The 19,907-nt window shown below is 31.4% G+C and overlaps 1 pseudogene; it reads left to right on the forward strand.

Annotated features, from left to right (window-relative positions):
- The first annotated feature begins 2,393 nt into the window (after nucleotides 1-2,393).
- Nucleotides 2,394-4,135, forward strand: LOC149497379 (uncharacterized; annotated as a pseudogene).
- Nucleotides 4,136-19,907: the final 15,772 nt, after the last annotated feature.

The raw sequence follows: 19,907 nt of genomic DNA on the forward strand, positions 1-19,907 counted from the left end.
GATTTAGATGTATCAGTGAGAGATGTCTTCATCAGAGGTGCTTCAGAATGCAAATTAGTCAACTAACTGACAAATATTCTAGTATATGATTAGACAACACCAAATATACTAATTTTTTTTTTTAAATTAGTTTATGTTGATTTGTGTTTTCATTTGATTGGAAATGAAATGAATGATGCGTTTCAGTTGGAGGCCTAGTAGTGGCCATTTTGACTTTGGTGGATGTTGGGATGATAAGAAGTGTTTATATTAGTGTGTTTTGACTTGAGAATTGATTATGTTATGCCGAAATGCTGCCGAAATTTTTTTAAGAACTGAAAATTTTTTTAAAAACTGATTATGTTATATATATATAACCTTAGTTAGAAATAATGAACTTAGTGAGTTTACATATATATATATATATATAGTTACCCTTATTATAGAAATAACTTTAGTAAGTTAGAAATCTAAATGGAACATTACTTTTGGCATATTTTAAGAATGGTTTAGGAGTAATGCAATTACATATAATTTGCCCTTTATAAACAGAGTGTTAATTAGGTACAAAAATGCGGACTAATCGAGATTGGATGTACTGGAGGTACGAGATCAATGAGATCTGAAGACAAGAATTCTTGCAAGGATTGGAATCATTTATACAGTTTGCAGTTGGTAATCCCAGTTGTATGTATGGTAATAAGTTGAGGTGTCCATGTAATCACAAGAAGTGCCAAAATAGAGCCTTCTTAGATATCGATACAATTAAACTTCATTTATGCAAAAATGGGTTTGTGGAAAATTATTACGAATGGATACATCATGGTGAACCTCGAGTTTCCAATGGGTCAGGCCACTCTATTTCGGTAAGTTTAGAAGGTCAGCTTATCAATTTTAGTATGGTAATTGATGCAATGATATGGTAATCGATGCAGGTAGAGTAGAATTTCATTAGGATAATATAGAGGAATCGCCAAACTATGTAGCACAACAAATGTTTGACATGCTAAGTGTAGCTAACAACAAACTATGGCCTGGATGCAAGAATCATTCAGTTCTATCTGTTGTGGCACGATTACTGCACATGAAAGCGGAGCACCATTTTTCAGAAAGGTGTTATTATGATTTTGTGCAGTTAGCAAAAGAAATGTTGCCTAAAGGCCATTCGATGGTTGATAATTTTTACCGGACAAAAAAATTAGTTTGGGGATTAGGACTACTCGTGGAAAAGATTGATTGTTGTCAAAATAATTGTATGATATACTGGGATCTTGACTCCAAATTAAGAGAATGCAAGTTTTGTAATCTTCCAAGATATCAACGGCGGGGTCAAGGGACTGGTAGAGTGCAAAGAGAGAAGGCTTTCAAAAAGATGTATTATTTCCCTCTTGTTCCTCGCCTTCAAAGGTTATATGCATCTAAGGTGACAGCTGAACACATGAAATGGTATACTTTGCATGAATATGAGGATGGTATAATGACTCATCCGTCAGACTCTAAAGCCTGGAAACACTTTGACAACAATTATCCTATGTTTGCTGCTGATATGAGAAATGTGAGATTGGGGCTTTGTACTGATGGGCTTCAGCCATTTGGCCAATCAGGACAACAATATTCATCATGGCCCGTCATTGTCATACCATATAATCTACCACCCTCAATGTGTATGAAAGATGAATACATGTTTTTATGTGTTATTGTACCTAGCCTTAATAATCCGAAATACAAAATTGATGTGTTTCTGCGACCTTTTATTACCGAACTTAATTATTTATGGGAGTATGGGGTTGAAACGTTTGATATTTTGGCCAATCAGAATTTCATAATGCGAGCTGCTTTGCTTTAGACCATCAGTGATTTTTCAGCGTTTGGAATGTTATCTAGGTGGAGTACGACAGGCAAATTGGCTTGTCCTCATTGCATGGAAAAACACTAATGCATTGACACTAAAAAATGGAGGTAAACAATGTTGGTTTGATTGTCATCACAAATTCTTAGCAGAATCTCACCCTTGGAGGAGAAATCAACAATGCTTTAGAAAGAACACGACTATTGCTGATCCCCCTCCGCCTGTGAAGTCTGGAGCTGAAATATTACAAGAAATTGAACATCTGGGGCTTACGAAAGTTACAGAGTTAGGTGCAGAAGAGGTAAATGGTAGAATTGGCAGGAATAGCGGATGGAAAAAATGAAGCATCTTCTAGGATAATATTGTCATGAACATTGAGGGGAAAACCAAGGATAATGCAAAAGTGAGAGCAGACATGAAGGAAATTTGTCATCGACCAGAACTCGAGCAATCTGTACTTACTGGTAAGTTTCCAAAGGCATGTTATGCTTTAGATAAACCCCAAAGGCAATTATTAAGCGAATGGATCTGATCATTAAGGTTTCCAAATGGATACGGTTCAAATATGGGTAGATGTGTCGACATAAGGAAATACAGATTGTTTGGTATGAAAAGCCATGACTGCCATGTTTTCATGCAAAGATTGATTCCTGTGGCATTTCGGGAATTATTGCCAGGGAAAATTTAGGAAGCAATGACAGAATTGAGTCTCTTTTCCAAGGAATTGATGATAACTGTTATCCTATGCGATGATATGAACCAATTAGCGCGAGAAATGCCAGTAGTGATATGAAAATTAGAGCGAATTTTTCCACCCGGCTTCTTTGATTCTTTGGAACATCTGCCGGTTCATTTGCCCTATGAATGTCGTATAGCAAGACCGGTACAACATAGATGAATGTATCCATTTGAGAGGTGAATTATTAACATCCCATTCTAATCATTACATATTTTATTTCAACTCATATTTATATATTGGCTTTGTACAATTACAGACAATTGCAGAAAATTAAAAAGAATGTGCGCAATAAGGCAAAGGTCGAGGGATCAATTTGCAATGCATATTTGGTTCAAGAAGCTTCTACCTTCTATTCACACTACTTCGAACCACATGTTTACACCAAGCATCGGAGAGTGACATGTAATGATGACGGAGGAGATCGAATAGAATCTGAGTTAGAAGGAAATCTAACAATTTTCACCTATCCTAGGCGTACGATTGGTAAATAATAATAAAAAAAGACGATTGCCTGATGCAGAGATACGAGTGGCTCAAACCTATATTTTGTTGAATTGCGAAGAGATTACACCATTTGTACAGTAAGTATAAATCTTGTAGAGAGTCTAAACCTAGTCTGGAGCTTAGTTAAATCATTTTATGATAATTTTGTTTGTTCATAAACAGGAAATATATCAAGCTTTCACGGCTTCAAAATCCCAATTTTACTGATACTGCAGTTGATACAAAATTGGACTCTGAATTTGCAAAATGGCTCAAATGTTATGTAAGCAACTTTCTAGTTACACAATATATATATGTACATTCTTAGATTTCACTCGTGTCATTACTATTTCCCATAGGCTCGAAGCTCAGGAAGCGATGTTGATAACAGATTCATTACTGATCTAGCAAGGGGGCCTCTACCAAGTGCTAATGCCTACTCTGGCTACTTTGTAAAGGGTTATGCGACAAGCAGAAAGACAATGAACAGTGGTGTTTGCATAAAAATATCAAACTACAGTGACGTGTTAAATGATTTTTATGGCAAATTGGTTGAGGTTTTGGAGTTAGAATATCCATCCCTACCAATCAGGTGCACAATCTTATTCAAATGTGAATGGTTTGATCCTACGCCAAACGTTGGCATGAAGGTTTATCCTAAGTATAATCTTGTGGATATTAATCAAAGAAGAAGATATATGAAGCACGAACCTTTTGTATTGGCAATGCAAGCTGCAAAGGTATACTATGTCCCATATCCATCGTTGAAACGAGATCGTTGCGATTGGATGGCACTATGTAAAATCAAGCCTAGATCAGTTGTTCATGCAGTTGAAACCAAATAAGCTGCTTTACTCGCAGTATCTGAGCCATTTCAAGAAGTTGCGGTTGATACGCAACCGATGCAAGTTGTTGAAGATTTAATGGATAGATTGGATGATGAAAGCGGAACTTATGTTGAAATAGGAGCATCGGATGATGAAGAGGAAGAAGATCAAATCATCATGGGTACCTCAAAAGATGAATATCAAGAAGAGGAAGAAGAAGAAGAAGAAGAGGAAGCAGATGATCATGAAGACACTTAATACGTTGAACCACATGTATTATGGATAATAAATTAATAAATGTATATATAATATTATTAATGAAGAATTTTAATGTTATTCACTTTCTTTATACATATTTACCACATGTTCTACAATTCATATAATTGTATACATACATATGTAGGTTCTGCTATCTGTAGTACAGATTGCTAGAGGCAGGGCATTTGATTTAGTCGCATCTGGCAGTGGTCCGCGTGGAGTTCATTGCTGAGGACACAGTACACGTGGACGAGGAGGGACTATCCCTCCTCCTTCTTCTTCAAGTATGTTTGGGGCTTCATCCTCTGCTCAGCCTCCTGTGCCGCCCATCACTTCCTTCTGTTCGTTCCTCTTCTACCCCACTTCTTGGACCAGTAGAGTCTTCACCAGCTTCACAATCACTTGCTGCACCAAGTAATCATAAATGTCATTACTGTCATTTCAGTTATATATTAATTAATTATCTGTATTTATAGCATTTGTCACTTCTTTTGCAGCTTCATTAGAGCCACGTAACAAGCTCAGTTTGGTAGCGGGATAGTAAGTACTTATTTACTTTTTCCTTTATACTTGGTTTTGTTCAGATTTTGATGTTTTCGTACACTTATATTTCACTTATATTTTTTTTTCTCAGCATATATCCATCCTCTCGAGCATCAAGGCAAATTATGAGGATAATCAAGCTACATCTCGATAACGATGGATACACATGGGATGTCGTACCACAAGAGGCGAGAGACTTTTATTGGGAAGAGTTTCAGGTGCGATTTGGTTTAAGTTATATCTTCATTCAATGTTTACAATTAATCAAGCTACCTCTCTTTATTGAAATTTTATTTTTCATTTTTGTAGAAGCATTTCGTATGGGAAGAGGCTATTACGGCTATGCTAAAAGTGGCCTAGGAGAAATTATGTGCTCTACGATATGCTGACTTCACCTATAGGATGCAAAAAAGAGGTAAGAAACAGTAGTGCGTGTCTCAAGAGATATGGGAGAGCTGGCAAAAGGCTTGGGAGGATCCTGCATTCAAGAGAAAGCGTGAGATATTTGTACAAAACAGGCGCAGAGTGACTGGTGGTGATGGAGCATGACCTTCTTGACACACAGGCGGATCAATATCTGCTATAGAGACATCTTGATTATCAGTGATTCAACTAGTCACAGTTACAAAACCGATGTTTAATGAAATGACACTATATTAATATATCATGCATAAAAATTCATTACAAGCTAAAAAATATGGTCATGAGCCCACAACGATGGAGGTGTTTACTTACACTCACACAAAGGACCACGATGGAAATACGTTTGTCGACAGACGTGTGTTGGGCATCAATGTAATTAACAATGAAGAATATTTTTACATTTACCTTCTAGTCATTTCTTACGTGTACAAGTTCAATATAATAAATCTTGCAACTGCATTGATTAATTAATTTATTATTTTAAGGAGAATTACAGTACAGCTCGCGAGCGTCTTGTTTCTTCTCAGGCTGAATCTGAAGCTGAGTTAAGAATTGATGAGTTAGCACTTTATCTGGAGGCCGTAGGGGCGAAAAGAATAGGAAAGTATATGGCATTGGGTCTTAGGCATCACAGTTTTACTGCGTCTCAACATCGTACGCTTCTGCAGCCAGCTCAGGACCATAGCCCGACCATAGTGCCGAGGAGATTACTGCATTACGGGCTCGTGTTGATGAGCAGGAGAAACAGCTTGCAGAGCTTAGAGCGCATGTCATGCGGACATCTAGTCAGCCTAGTATTGGTACTTCTTCCTCTGATCCTCCGCCCGCTACAAATCGAGATGTTTCGACAGCTCAGCATCAGCCGCTACCGTCTCCTCTTGATCCCGATACTGCAGACGATACCTTGGTCACTTCTGCCGACACTATGACACATCTAGCAGATACTCCTCCTGGCGCTACGACACTAGATCGTGCAGATGACCAACCTCGTAGATTTAATTTTGGACCTTTTTAGCTTTTTGTGGTTTTTTCATATTTTGTACAGTACACATTACATTAACAATTACATTTTTACATTGTTATTGTGTTGTGATCTTGATGATGATGCTTCTGATTGTGAGATATATATATATATATATATATATATATATATAAACAAAAGAAGATAAGGACCGTTTATTACTAATCTTCAGATAATATAAACAAGTATATATATTTTATTATCAAAAGGATCTAAAAACATATAAATATAACACATTTAATTTTACCAGTATGTTGATTCTGAAGTAAATGCTATGAATTTATTTTTATAAGCAAACAAAACAATTTTCTGATGTGGAAGATCAGACTAAGCTGCATCCACAGAGCATACTTATTTACAACATACAACACAATCAATTTTATGTTAATTTAAGGTTTAGGGTTCCTGCAACCTTAACCTGGGATCCCCAGAATTAAGTTAGAGTGTGGAGGGAGAAGAGAAAGGTGCCGTCAACACGGGCTTATACAAGTAGCATTTTTAAACAAAATAAGACTTGTATTTAATTACAAAATAGAAATATAACATTTATACTTACAAAAGTTTTAATTTTTAGACTTGATCTAACCTTGAATTCAAATACAGAACTGGAATTAAGAAAAGATTGTTTAGAGAGGGAGAGAGGTATTACAAGTAGCAATTTCTAAGACTACCTTCACTCCTGCCTTCACAAGGGGAAAGGCTCCCTTTAAATAAGAAAATTGGAGAATCTTTACTATTTGCTTTTACTATTAATGAGCAGTTCTCTGTCTGCCATCTACTTTGATTGTAGCTTGACCTTGACTGTTGAAACATGACTTTTACTGTTGAAGATGCCTTCTTTACAATGACTTGGTGACTTGACGTTTACTATTGAAGATGCTTTCTTTACAATGACTTGGTGACTTGACTTTTACTATTGAAGATGCCTTCTTTACAATGAGTTGGAACAAGATGAAGATGAGGACGTTGATGGATCCTTTTTCTTTGTTTTTCTTTTTATTTTTTCTTGTCTTTTTCCTTTAGCTTTATCATTCTTGACTTTAGCTTTTTGCTTTTGACTTGCTTTACTCTTTATTTTTATAATGGTGTCTTCATCACTATCACTTTCTTCACAGGAAGACGAAGAGGATGATAGGGACGCCCATCTTTTAGGTTTGCTTTTACCACTATGTTTGGATGAAGCTTTACTGGATGATGTCTCGTGAATTTTACTGCTTGATGGGTTTACTGGTGGATCTGTGCGGGTAGAAAGTTGTTGAAACATTTCTTGACAGATCAATTTATACTCTTTGGGAGTTTTTGCCGCAGCTAACCTGGCCTGACATTGGGCTTTCTGGATTTCAAATTGAGGATTATCCTGAATTGCTAATGTATTGGCATAGGTTAAAGCTGGTTTAGACGGACTGGACAATTTGTTACGGATCCATTGACTAATTTTAAGTTCAGTAGTGGTGTTCTTGAAAGATCCCCACCATTTTATCTTGTGTCTTTTTACTAGCATTGGAATCTGGGTTCCTGGTATATACTGATATTCAAAAAACCATTGGTAAACCCATGGGGTGAAGAAGGTCATACAGTAATACATGAGAGAGGGAATATGAACTTCTTCAGGTTTAGGTTTATAATGGGTTTTAAAGAATTGGTATAAATAATGGATATCATGAGGAATAATTTCTTCAGATATACCTTTAAATTGCCACCATCTTTTAAACCAATTAGGAATATTAAGATCAGTACGAATACTTTGATCAAAATATATCAACCAGGAATGTGTATTAGTGGGATTTTGAAGACAGAAAACTTTTTCCCATGCTTCTTTATAGTCAAAATAATTATAAGTAGGATTATGTTTATATAAAACTTTAAATCTTACTAGCGTATATAATGAAGATACGGGCCATTCTTTAGGGTGAATGACGTGTTTTATTTGTATAGAAGAATACGAAATTACATTTTTGGTTTTATCAAAAGTATGTTTTATCTTTACAGATCCTGTATCGACTAGAATATTATGATAATATTCCTGAGATTTAGAGAAATCTGTAGGAGCAAAATACCAGTTCTCAGGATAATAAGATTTTACAATTTGCCAAGGATTTATATTGTTAAATCCATCCTCGATTTCTATTTCAAAATCATACATAGGTTTTACAAACCATTTATGTATATTACTAGTATTAATATATTGGATTTTTGGCAAATCCACAGCCATCAACGGATTTGATAACTCTTTACTGTCTACCGTTTGAGACAGAGTAGCCGTATCATGAGCGGATACGATCGCTTTAGATTTAGAAGACATACCTGGGTCCTCTGTGGAAGAGGATGCAATACTCTGCAATGCTTTAAGTACTTCTGGGGATTGACTTAATTCTTCAATCCATTGTTTAAGGTCTTTAGGAGGAGCAGGTTTAGTGTTTAAGGTTTTACTGAGGTCTTCAGAATGCTCAGAAAGAGCTTTAGTTGGGGAATTGGAATCTTGTTTAATTTCTTTCCCTTTATCTTTCTTTCTTCCCATTGTTCTGTAAGAATTCACGAGTTAGGAAGTCTGAGATATTATTTGAATTTCCTTTAATATATTCAATATCAAAGTCAAAAATACTCAATAAAGCTTGCCATCTAGCAAAGATTTGTTTAGATGCAAGGTTTTTAACATCTTTTTGCAAAACATCTTTTGCAGATTTACAATCAATTCGAAGTAAAAATTTTTTATTTAACAGATCTGATTGAAATTTATTTATGCAAATAACAATAATCAAAATTTCTTTTTTAATAGTAGAATAATTTATCTGGGTAGGGGTCCAATGACCTGATGTATACTGAATGATGCGTTCTTTATTATTAATTTTTTGTTTTAAAATACCACCATAACCTATATCAGAAGCATCAGTTTCAACAATTTTAAAAGCATTAGGATCAGGAATATATAAATAAGGAATATCTTTTACTAAGGATTTTATCTTTTTTACTAATTGAGTATGCTGAGTTGTCCAAGAACCAGCATTTTTACGAAGTCTATCATGCAATGGTTTTAACATACAATTTAGGTTTGGATAAAAATCAATCACATAATTTAAGCAACCAAGAAATCTTTGTAATTGGAGTTTGTTACAAATTTCATCAGGAAATTTTTCTCCAAAAACAAGTGTTCTTTCTATTGGTTGAATTATACCTTGTTCTATATAATGACCTAAAAATCTAATTTTACTCTTAAATAGATCCATTTTAGTTTTACTAAGTGCTAAACCATTTTTCTCAATAACCATGCAAAAGGTTTTTAAGTGTTTAAAATGATTTTCAAGCGTTTGACTAAAAATTAATACATCATCTATATAAACTATACAAAATGTTGAATATGGATTAAAAATGTCATTCATTATTCTTTGGAATTCTGAAGGAGCATTTTTTAATCCAAATGGCATCACATTCCATTCGTATTGACCAAATGGAACTGTAAATGCTGTTTTATATCTGTCTTTAGGGGCAATTTGAATTTGCCAATAGCCAGATTTCATATCAAATTTACTGAAAATATTTGCATTATATAATTTCTTTAAAAGATCTTTTTTATTTGGAATAGGGTATCTAATCTATTTTAAAGCTGTATTTAATGGTTTATAGTTGATTACCAATCTAGGTACACCTCTTTCAATTTCAGCATTTTTATTTACATAAAAAGCAGCACAAGACCATGGGCTTCTAGATTTACAAATTAATTTTTTATTTTCTAAATCTTGAATTTCTTTTTTACAATGTTCAATCAATTCAGGATTCATCTGAATCGGTCTGGCTTTAGTTTTAATAGTTTTTTCATCAAAATCTTTTTCATATGGTAAATCAACTACATGTTGTTTTACCTATAATTTCTAATTTAGATTTATTTGCTGTACTGAGCTTTTCATTAGTTTTTAACCAATATCTTTTAGGTATTATATCTGGTTTTATACAATTTAAATCTGCACATGTATCAAACAGTGCAATTGCATCTATATAAAAATAATTTATTTTAATGTTTATTTTCACTAAATATTTTCTAGAAGTTATTTCTTGTAATAAATTTAAAAAATTACTATCTATGTCTTCATCCAATTGGTTTATCTCATCTTTTATGTCATTGTCTGGTTCTTCATCGGAGGAAGAACTAGAAATGAGTTGAGACTCTAAATGTTTTATTCTTTTACTATTTTGTTGAAATTGTATTTTTAATTCGTTTACTTCATGCTTTAAAGTTTTAATCTCTTTATATAAATCTTTGTTAGAAGTTTCCATATCTACCTTTTTATTTTTATTTTTATTTAGAATAGTTGTTAAATCATAAGTATTAAATTGAATTTTAGGAGTTATATCTTCTTTTACTGGTTTGTCTTCTTCAAAACTTTTTATGAGTTTTTAAGAAGTTTGGCTTTAGTGTTTTGGTCATCTATATTATTTACTACTTCTAATAATGTACTTTGATCTTTAGTTAACATATTTAAAGATTTTTCAGATGAACTAGTTGTTGAACCTAATTCATCAATTTAATTGTCACTTTCTATAATTTCAGATTCTGAAGTATCAGAATCAAGATATAGTTCGTGAATTTTATTTAACACTTCATCATCTAAGTTCAATTCATTTAATTTTTTATTGAATCTACAAAATTTAGAAGTATGACATTTTTTACCACAATTATAACAAGTTAAGTCTTTAAAAGAGGTTTTATTTGAAGATTTATATGGTTGCTTTCTTTTTTGTTTCTTAATGGGTTTAGATTTTTCTTTATGATAAAATTTATCTTTACTTGGTGTGGACCTATATTGCCTTTTATAATTTTTATAATGTTTTTTAGGTTTAGGTGTTCTAGAACATTGTCCATCGCACCTTTGAGAAGAAGTGATACTATAATCAAATTGTTTACAAAATGACCCTAGTTCTTGTTTAGTTTTATGCATTTCATACTTTAATGTTCTTTGAAGCTTTAAATCTTGGCAGATTTGTAGACCTTCTTTTTGTATTATACTAATTAACTGTCCATATGTCAGTTTACTATAAGGTATAGGTTGACCATATTGTTGTTTAATATGATTTCTAACTTTTTCACCCAAAAAATAAGGTAATCCAGCCAAGAATTTTTCTTTCCAAAAGCTTTGATTGGAGTCTTCCCTTAACATTAATCGAGTGAGAAAAATTGTTTTATAATTTTGAAAATCACTTAATTTTTTACATTTAAGATTACTTAATAACTCTGCGTTTTTATCTTTTAAGTGAGATGGATCACCTATAAAATGTAATGATATAGTGAGAATTAAAGATGACACAGCATCCTGAATTACTTCACCATTCTCATCATATATAGGTTCACCTTCATCATTTACTTGAATTGAATTTAATATTTCTAAGTGTTGTTGGTCGGTTAAGTGATAATCCCACCAACCTTTTAATTGTCCTGTAAAACCTGCTATAATGATTTCAGCGATAGCTCTATCTGAAATAATGGATTGAGTTTTATATGCATTAGCAGCCATTGTCATTTGCTGCAAAATACTCAATATATTATATTCAGAAAGTCCATCTATATTCCATTCATATATTGTTGTTGCATTATATTTAAATTGAGATATAGTGTTTGGTTTATCAATTATACCTAAGTCTGGTGCCCTATTTACTATTTCTTTATGTGTTATGGGATTTAATTCAAATTTTTTAACATCTTCTGAGTCAGGTTCACTAACTTCAGAATTAGAGTTTTCTTCTAAAATATTTATATTTCTTGATGCTTGAGGAGTATCAGGAGCTACTTGTTGAGTAGTCTCAGAACGAACCTCAAGTTTACTTAACTGATCTTTTAATTTATTTACAAATTCCTTTTGACTTGATTGTGAAATTTGAAAAGGTTTAAAGATGTGAGATTTAATGTTATCTTTACCTTTTACATTTTCATTGACAATAGGTTTATCTTCTAATAAATTTTCAATCCTTTTTAATTGTGTGTTTAAACATATTAGACTAGCATTACTAAAATTATTTTGTTCAATTACTTTTTTATTTGCATCATTTTCTTGGGCAATTTTATATGGAGCACATATAATCTCATTATCTTGGTATGTTAATTTACTAATGGTTTTAGGAGGAAATTCACTTTTTATTGTTTGATCATTTACTATCCATTCTGGTCTTTTATCTCTTATAGTTATGGGATTTACACTTTTATCTGATGTCTTTTCTTTGGTTAATTTATACCATTCAAAGAATTTTATTTCAGTTTGGTTATTTAATTTATATTCTAAATACTCATATTTTAATTCTTCAAAAGTATAAATTTTTAATATCTTTTTCATTTTGATTAAATTTTTTGTTTTAGATATTTCTTTTACTAAACTTTTTTCAATATCATCTTTACTAAGAACATTTAATTCTCTATTTATTTCACTAACATTTTCAGTTATAGCTGAAGCTGTTGGTGATTCTGGAGATGAATTTACTAAATTGGACTGTTGGTTTAAGTAATTATCAACAGGATTATAAACTGCCTGTGGAATAGAATTACTATAATCAACACCTTTCATTTTAAGAGATTGATTTAGATTTGGTATATCTGAGGTAGAATACCTTGGTTTTACTAATGTTTGGATAATTGGTTTAGGCTCAGTTTCTTTATACTTAGCATAAATAACAGAAGGTATAGATGAAGTAGGTTTATCATTTTCATCTGTAGTAACAGAGGAAGATGATCCTGCATACTTCATACTTTGACTTCTATTAAATTTTAATGTAACTTTACCATCTTCAAATTGTTCAATTTTCTGTAAATTTATGTTTGGTTTTACTTTTTTCTATGACAGGAGGAGGCACAACTCCTTCCAAAATCCATTCGTCTGGCAGGGTTATATCCTTCCATTGAATGGTTTTAGGTATTACTGTATTTGTTTTAGTCAAATCTGTTTGAAGAAATCTTGTTTCTCCAATTTTAGGTTGTAATTTATATTTAGTGCCAAAAGCTGAATTCATTGCTTTATAATGAATTTTATAAATTAAAGCTATAGGAATCGATCCTTGTTTCATTTTATAATTATGAGTTTTAATTTCCAAAACTATACTTTCTAAAATATTTAAATCATTTAGTGAAACTGTCATATCTGGGTATACTTCAAAAGAAATAGGCCCTTCACTTAGACTAGTTTCAACAGATCCTAATAGAGAATCTTGAAAATTTAAAAATCTAGCATCCCTAACCACTGCAAGAATACTAGTGTTTAATCATTCTCTGGTTAAAGGTTTTATACCTACTTGTATTAATCCTATGTGAATATATTTATATTTTTTACTTTTATGATGTTGTAAAGTTTTAGAAGATAAAGGAGTGAAGGTAGTCAATATATATATATATATATATATATATATATATATGCCGGTATTCACAGGTGGAAAAAATTATGGTTTTTAATATTATTAAAATTTTTTTAATTATATATTTGCGACGGATTTGCAATCGAAATTGTAACCGTTAATTTAAAATTGCGATAGATCACCGACCAAATGCTTTCAAAATTTACGACCACTGTTCATAATTGCAACAGACACAATCTACGATCAATTTGCAATAGGATTTCAGAAGGAAGACATGACCAAAATTTGCGACCGATATTTATAATTTTGCGACCGATTAGTAATTCGGTCGCAAAAGATTTTGCGACGAGCACTTTTGCAATCGATTACCATCAGTCGCTGATAGAATTTAGCGACCGATTTCTTATATTTTGTGACCAATTTGTCGGTCGCAAATGAGCGAAATTTTTGTAGTGTAGGTTAAAATTTAAAAATATTATAAGCATGTTAAGTAAGTCATATACAGGTCACCATGACCCATTTAACCTGTTTATGATATTAGGCGGGTTACATGAGTTTTATATGAATCAACATAACCGACTTAATATGTTTATGATATTAAGCGGGTTACACGTGTCGTGGTTATGTCACCTGTCTAATTTTCGTGTCATGTTCGTATCGACAAATTTAACACGATTATTAAATGGGTCGATAGGTGTTATTTTTATAGTTATTTTTAGTAGATTTTATTTAGGATTTCTTTTAAGTTTTACTTAATTTGTTCTATTTTAGTTAAATTTGCTTATGTTTTTCAATAAGACTTCCTTGAATCATATTTCACTTGATCTTTAAGAATGTTTTAGGATTTTTATAAAAAACTAGCAAAAAAAAAGAAAAATTGAAGCAAGCAATTATCCAAGACTTCCAACAAGAAGCACGCCCAGGGTGTGCTTCCCAGCACCCTCGTGGTAATCTGGAAAATTCAAGAAGATTATGATGAAACAAGAAGATGGAATGCAAACGATAAATTGAGCTTTTCGGAAACCATGATTAATTTTTTTTATGAAATATTTATCAATTTAATTAAGTTTATTAACTAATTAATTTATATATCACAGTTTCTAGTTGGATGGAGATCCGTAAATTTACTGCGATGATATCAAAAATTAAATATTTTCTAAAGAGACTAGGACATCATGTAACCTAATTTAGGCCAAATAACCTGACGCACATTCTATTTCATGAACTTCACAATCTCATTTGGAGGCTGGAGAAAAATTTATTTGCCCAAATTATTAAAAACAACCAAATTAGCTAAATCATTAGCTAAATCATCCGCCACTTGATTAGCTTCATGAGAACAATATTATTTTTTGTTAAACACATACTTTTGATCGCCAAAATAATAACTTACAAAACTGTATAGAAGTGTTTTTTACATGGATATAATTTTAATCTTCGTGCAATTGTAGTGTTCTCTCGTGAGTGTTTAAATAGATTTTAATCCAAAATTCGAATTCAAAATTTTTAATTAAGGAAGAAGAAATTCATGTCATCCTATCTCGCTCTTAATAAATTAAATTTGTTAATTATAATTATTCTATTTAAATAAAAGATGGTGAAACGTGAAACACATTGTATTTGATGACAGGACAGAGGCCAAAAAGGAAATGAATATTTGCAGGATAATGCGAGAAAGAGCAACGGATTTGATTTCCCCTCAGACTTTAGTCAATGGGAACGCGTGTCAGCCTCAAGTCCATACGTGTCTCCCTCACATAATTTACTAACAACCTCTTATAAATTGATTTATACATCATAATAAATGACGTTATCCGTAAATTGCACCTTCAAACTTTGAACAATTATCTTTATGGCCCTTGAACTTTGTAAAAGTTTAATAATGATCCTACACTTTTATATTTCGTAATAATTACATCTCTCGTCGAAATAAAATATTTAGAGGTGTCAAAATAGATCTGACATGCGAACACAATTTGCCTAACACGTGAAATTAATAGGTTAAAACTGAGGTTAAATGGGTTCATGTCATAAACGGATCACCCATTTATTACACGAATATAAACGTGTAGTGTTGCAGAGATTAAGCGAATGACCCATTTATTTAAGAGTAAAGCAGTAATTTTAATGTCAAATATAAATATTTCAACTAAAACCTGTTTAAACTTTATTATTGTATTAATTTTTTTATTTTAGTCATGAATTTTGAACAATATATGCATTTTATGTATGAAAAAATATTTGTAAATATGATTTGAGTTAAATAGGTTAAAATTTAAAAATATTATAAGCAGGTTACATGAGTCATATATAGGTAATCATGATCCATTTAACTTGTTTATGATATTAGGCAGGTTAAATGGGTTTTATGTGGGACAACGTAACCGACTTACTCTGTTTATGATATTAAGCGGGTTACACGTGTCGTGTTTGTGTCAACTGTTTAATTATCATGTCGTGCTCATATCGACAAATTTAACACCATTATTAAATGGGTTGATAGGTGTTATTTTTATAGTTATTTTTAGTAGATTTTATCTAGGATTTCTTTTAAGTTTTACTTAATTTGTTCTATTTTAGTTAAATTTACTTATATTTTTCAATAAGGCTTACTTGAATTATATTTTACTTGATCTTGAAGAATTTTTTAGGATTTTTACAGGAAACTAGCCAAAAATGCAAAAAAAAAAAAAAAAAAGATTTTTAAGCAAGCAATTATCCAAGACTTCCAGCAAGAAGGGGGTGCTGGACTAATCTGCAAAATTCAACTTGGGCTGAAAATTTCAGCTTTAGCCCATGTTGCTTGCATGGATATGCATGAGAGTCTTATGGATCTGCCTTATCAAGCTTAAATCCTACTTAGACGCTGAGAGTGTCCTATTTGAAAAGAAATATAAAGTCTAAACAATTTTCTATTTTCAAAAGATTTCTTTTTCAATAAAAATTCACTTTTCTAAACAAATTTGAAGATTTTCCAAAAAATCTATATAGCGAGAGGCTAACATTATATATTGGATCTTATGTTCTATTGTTCTCTATATAGTTTTTCCCTTTTTAAGACTTCAAGTATTCAAGTTGGTGTCAAGATTTAAGGAAGCCGCTCAAGCTAATTGTTGATTAGTTTCTATTTCTAGACTCTCTTCTTGTTTATTATTCATTATAGGATTATTTACAAGTTTAATTGTGTTTAATTTGTTTACTATGTCGAACTAATTTTTTTTTAATAGAGATATAATGTAACTTCAATTCAACTCTAGTTTATAATATTATATTTGATTTTCTTTATTTAAGTAAAATTTATTATTGATCTTAATGCTTTCAAGCAGAACTTCTCCCCTGAATTAATTTATTTTATTAATCAATGTCGAGAGAAGTGTTTTTAATATGAACATGGTAATAAATTTCATAGTAATAACAACTTAATGCGAGAGCTAGATGGTTTGATTCGTGTGAGGTTTTCATAACATTAAAGGCCTTAATTTGTGGATTTCTGAATAATCACAAGAATTTAATGGTTTAATCTATGTTTGATTGCGCCATTAAAAGATGGGTAATTGAATTGGGTTAAAATAGCTAATAAAATATCGAGAAAGCTTATTAACGAGTTAACAATTATTACTCATTCTTGAACAATTAAAATTAATAATCAAACTAAGAGGATAAATTTGATAGAATTAAGTAAAGTCAAAATTCATAGTAACCTTTAAACCTTGATTTTTTTTTTCAACAATTATTTGTTTGATTTCTTATTCATTGCTTTTATTTTTCAAATTATTCTTCTTATTGTCGTTTAGATAATAGTAGGTTAACACATTTTTGACACTTGGTATACAATTCTCATGTGAATGATACTCTACTCATTATTTATTACTTGTTGCGATTTCGTGCACTTACGAATTTGTCCTGTCATGGATCATATTCGTGTTGATTCTAATCATGTCGCGTGTTAAGTGAATTTGTATCGAATCCGACACGCCAACCTGTTTTGACCCCTTTAAAAATATCTTTACAGGGGTTCGATGGCCAAATACATCTTTTCCCCCTGAACTTGTGCAAAAAAATCTTATAGCCTCTTTGACTTTTAAAATAACCTTGTGACCCCTTAAATTTTACTTTTTATGATAATTGCATACGAAACTTTCCTTTTTATAATATTTACACACCTCACTACAATAAAAAAAAAAAAAAAAAAACCTAGTTTAATATACGCGCGATGACGTAGAAAATTGACATTCCAAATGACAATTAATTTTTCCACATCAGATCTGTTCATTTCCGGTAGCAAAATCAATCCGTCCATTCATCCCTACCATTCACATACCCATTTACCCTATCATCAACGCCGCCATCTTCATCTTTGTCCCATCTCTAAACGATGTCCGTTCTCTTAGTTATGATCTATCACACAAAATCCTACATTGAGCAGATCTATCATAAAAAGATGGGCTAGATTTGTTTAAAGAAGAAAATGAACTCGATTTGAATTCAGAGCATAGAGAAAAAAAAAATTTCCTGTGATCTTTAATTTCTTGGTTCTTTATTTTTTAGGCAATCTTCTTTTGCTAACAATAATCTCAGCCTGCTAAATTGTAGAAAACTATATATGTCTTTTATGAAGAAAGCACGTCTATTTATGTTTCAATTTAAACAAAAAAGTATTATTTTCAACTTTTTTTTTATTTGTACCTGTTCTTCATCTTTTTCATATTCTTTGTTTTAGCTGTTACTTTTCTTCTTCTTCGTATTATTTGTTTTCAAAAGCCATGGCCATGTGAGGTAAAGAGACTTTTCTTAGCTCTTGATTTGGGGGTTTTTGGGTCTAAACTCAAATGGGTTTTCATAAAATAACTTGATTTTTCTATTAACAGTGTTATTTTTGTTGATTTTTCTATATCCTGTCTAATGATTTTTATCTGGAGACTTTCTTTATATTATTTTAGATCCGTTGAACTCAAACTTTTTAAATTGGGAAAAAATCTCAGTTATAAATAATTAGTAAAGAAAAATTTAAAATTTCTAAGTGGGATTTAGTTTTAATTAATAATTTGTGTGTGGGTAACTATGACCGGGAAATGATTCGGAGTTAAGATTGTGATGTAGTTGTTAAATATGTTTGAGAAATCTAGATTGAAAAATTATATTTTAAGGTTTGATATTGGGATGGTAGTCATGAGTTATACAAACCAGTGTAGAAAATATCAAGACTGCAGCACAAATCAAAAGAAAAAAAAATTATATTTGAAGGTTTGATATTTGCATTTTTACGTTGATTTAATGAAGGAAATAAGAGAAACAACGGTGGTGAATTACTATGTTAACAAGAATTTTTGGTAATCAAGGATTTTATTTAATATTTAGTAGGTCTCATAATAGTTTTTAATGTATGCTATGGCAGAGTCCATGTTGGACCCTTTTTTATCCATCACTTCCTCCGTAGCGCGTGCATTTCAATTTCCATTTTCTAGCATAACAAGGTATGCATTTATTACAAAAAGTAAAATTTAAGAGCCACCAAGGTTATTTTGAAATTAAAAGACAGGACCTTTTGTATAATTTCATGGGTCAAATGACGTCGGCCGGGTTTAATTATGACTCTATATTTCAATATTTATTTTGATGAGAGTAATGGTTATTACTGAAATATAAAAGTGTAGAATTATGATAGATTTTTCGTAAAATTCAGAGGGTTATAAGAATAATCGCTGACAGTACATGATCAAATTTATGCATTAAGCTCTTATTAATTGTTATATGATAAGCATGTCAAAAGATAAATTCAATAAATTTATGCGAAAATAATATTTGGATAATTTTCTTTAATAAACAGTAAGCCTTTTATTCAAAATCCAACTATGTGTGAAAACTATAACTTTGCAAGTCCTTAGACTTCGGCTTTTAATAGTACGAAACGTTTGAAACTTTATTGCTCTAGGTTTTGAGCTGTCAATTCAAAAAGAGAAAACACAATGGGCTTGATAATATTATTAATATTAACAGTCTCCAACATTCTATAGCTCTCATTTATACGAGTGAGCATTCGATTCAGTTTTAAGTTTAATTAAATTTTTTATTATTTCAATTCCATTCAATTTTGATTAAATAAAGCCAAATGAATTATTTATAAAGTGTAATTATACACTATAATTTAATATATATTTCAGTTATTTCTATTAACTTTTACAATTCTAATTCGATTTAATTTGATTTTCTCTTAAAAATTCAATTTGATTTTAACTAAATGTACTCATTCATACTCATATTAGCAATAATCAAATGCAGGCATAAAATTTTCTTTTTGCACGGCTAAAATTGAAAATGGTGTCAAGCCGCTTGTGAATACTTGAAACTTAACTCGATAAAAACCCGTTTGATAAATTTATTGAGCTGAGCTCAAGCTCCGCTCATTAGTTTGTGAGTCGAGCTCACAAGTTAACTTAACGAGTCAAAATTGATTAAACT

The sequence above is a fragment of the Jatropha curcas genome, chromosome 3 (assembly GCF_041381405.1).
Source record: "Jatropha curcas cultivar XTBG-Jc1 chromosome 3, XTBG_Jcur_1.0, whole genome shotgun sequence".
Taxonomy (NCBI): Eukaryota; Viridiplantae; Streptophyta; class Magnoliopsida; order Malpighiales; family Euphorbiaceae; genus Jatropha; species Jatropha curcas.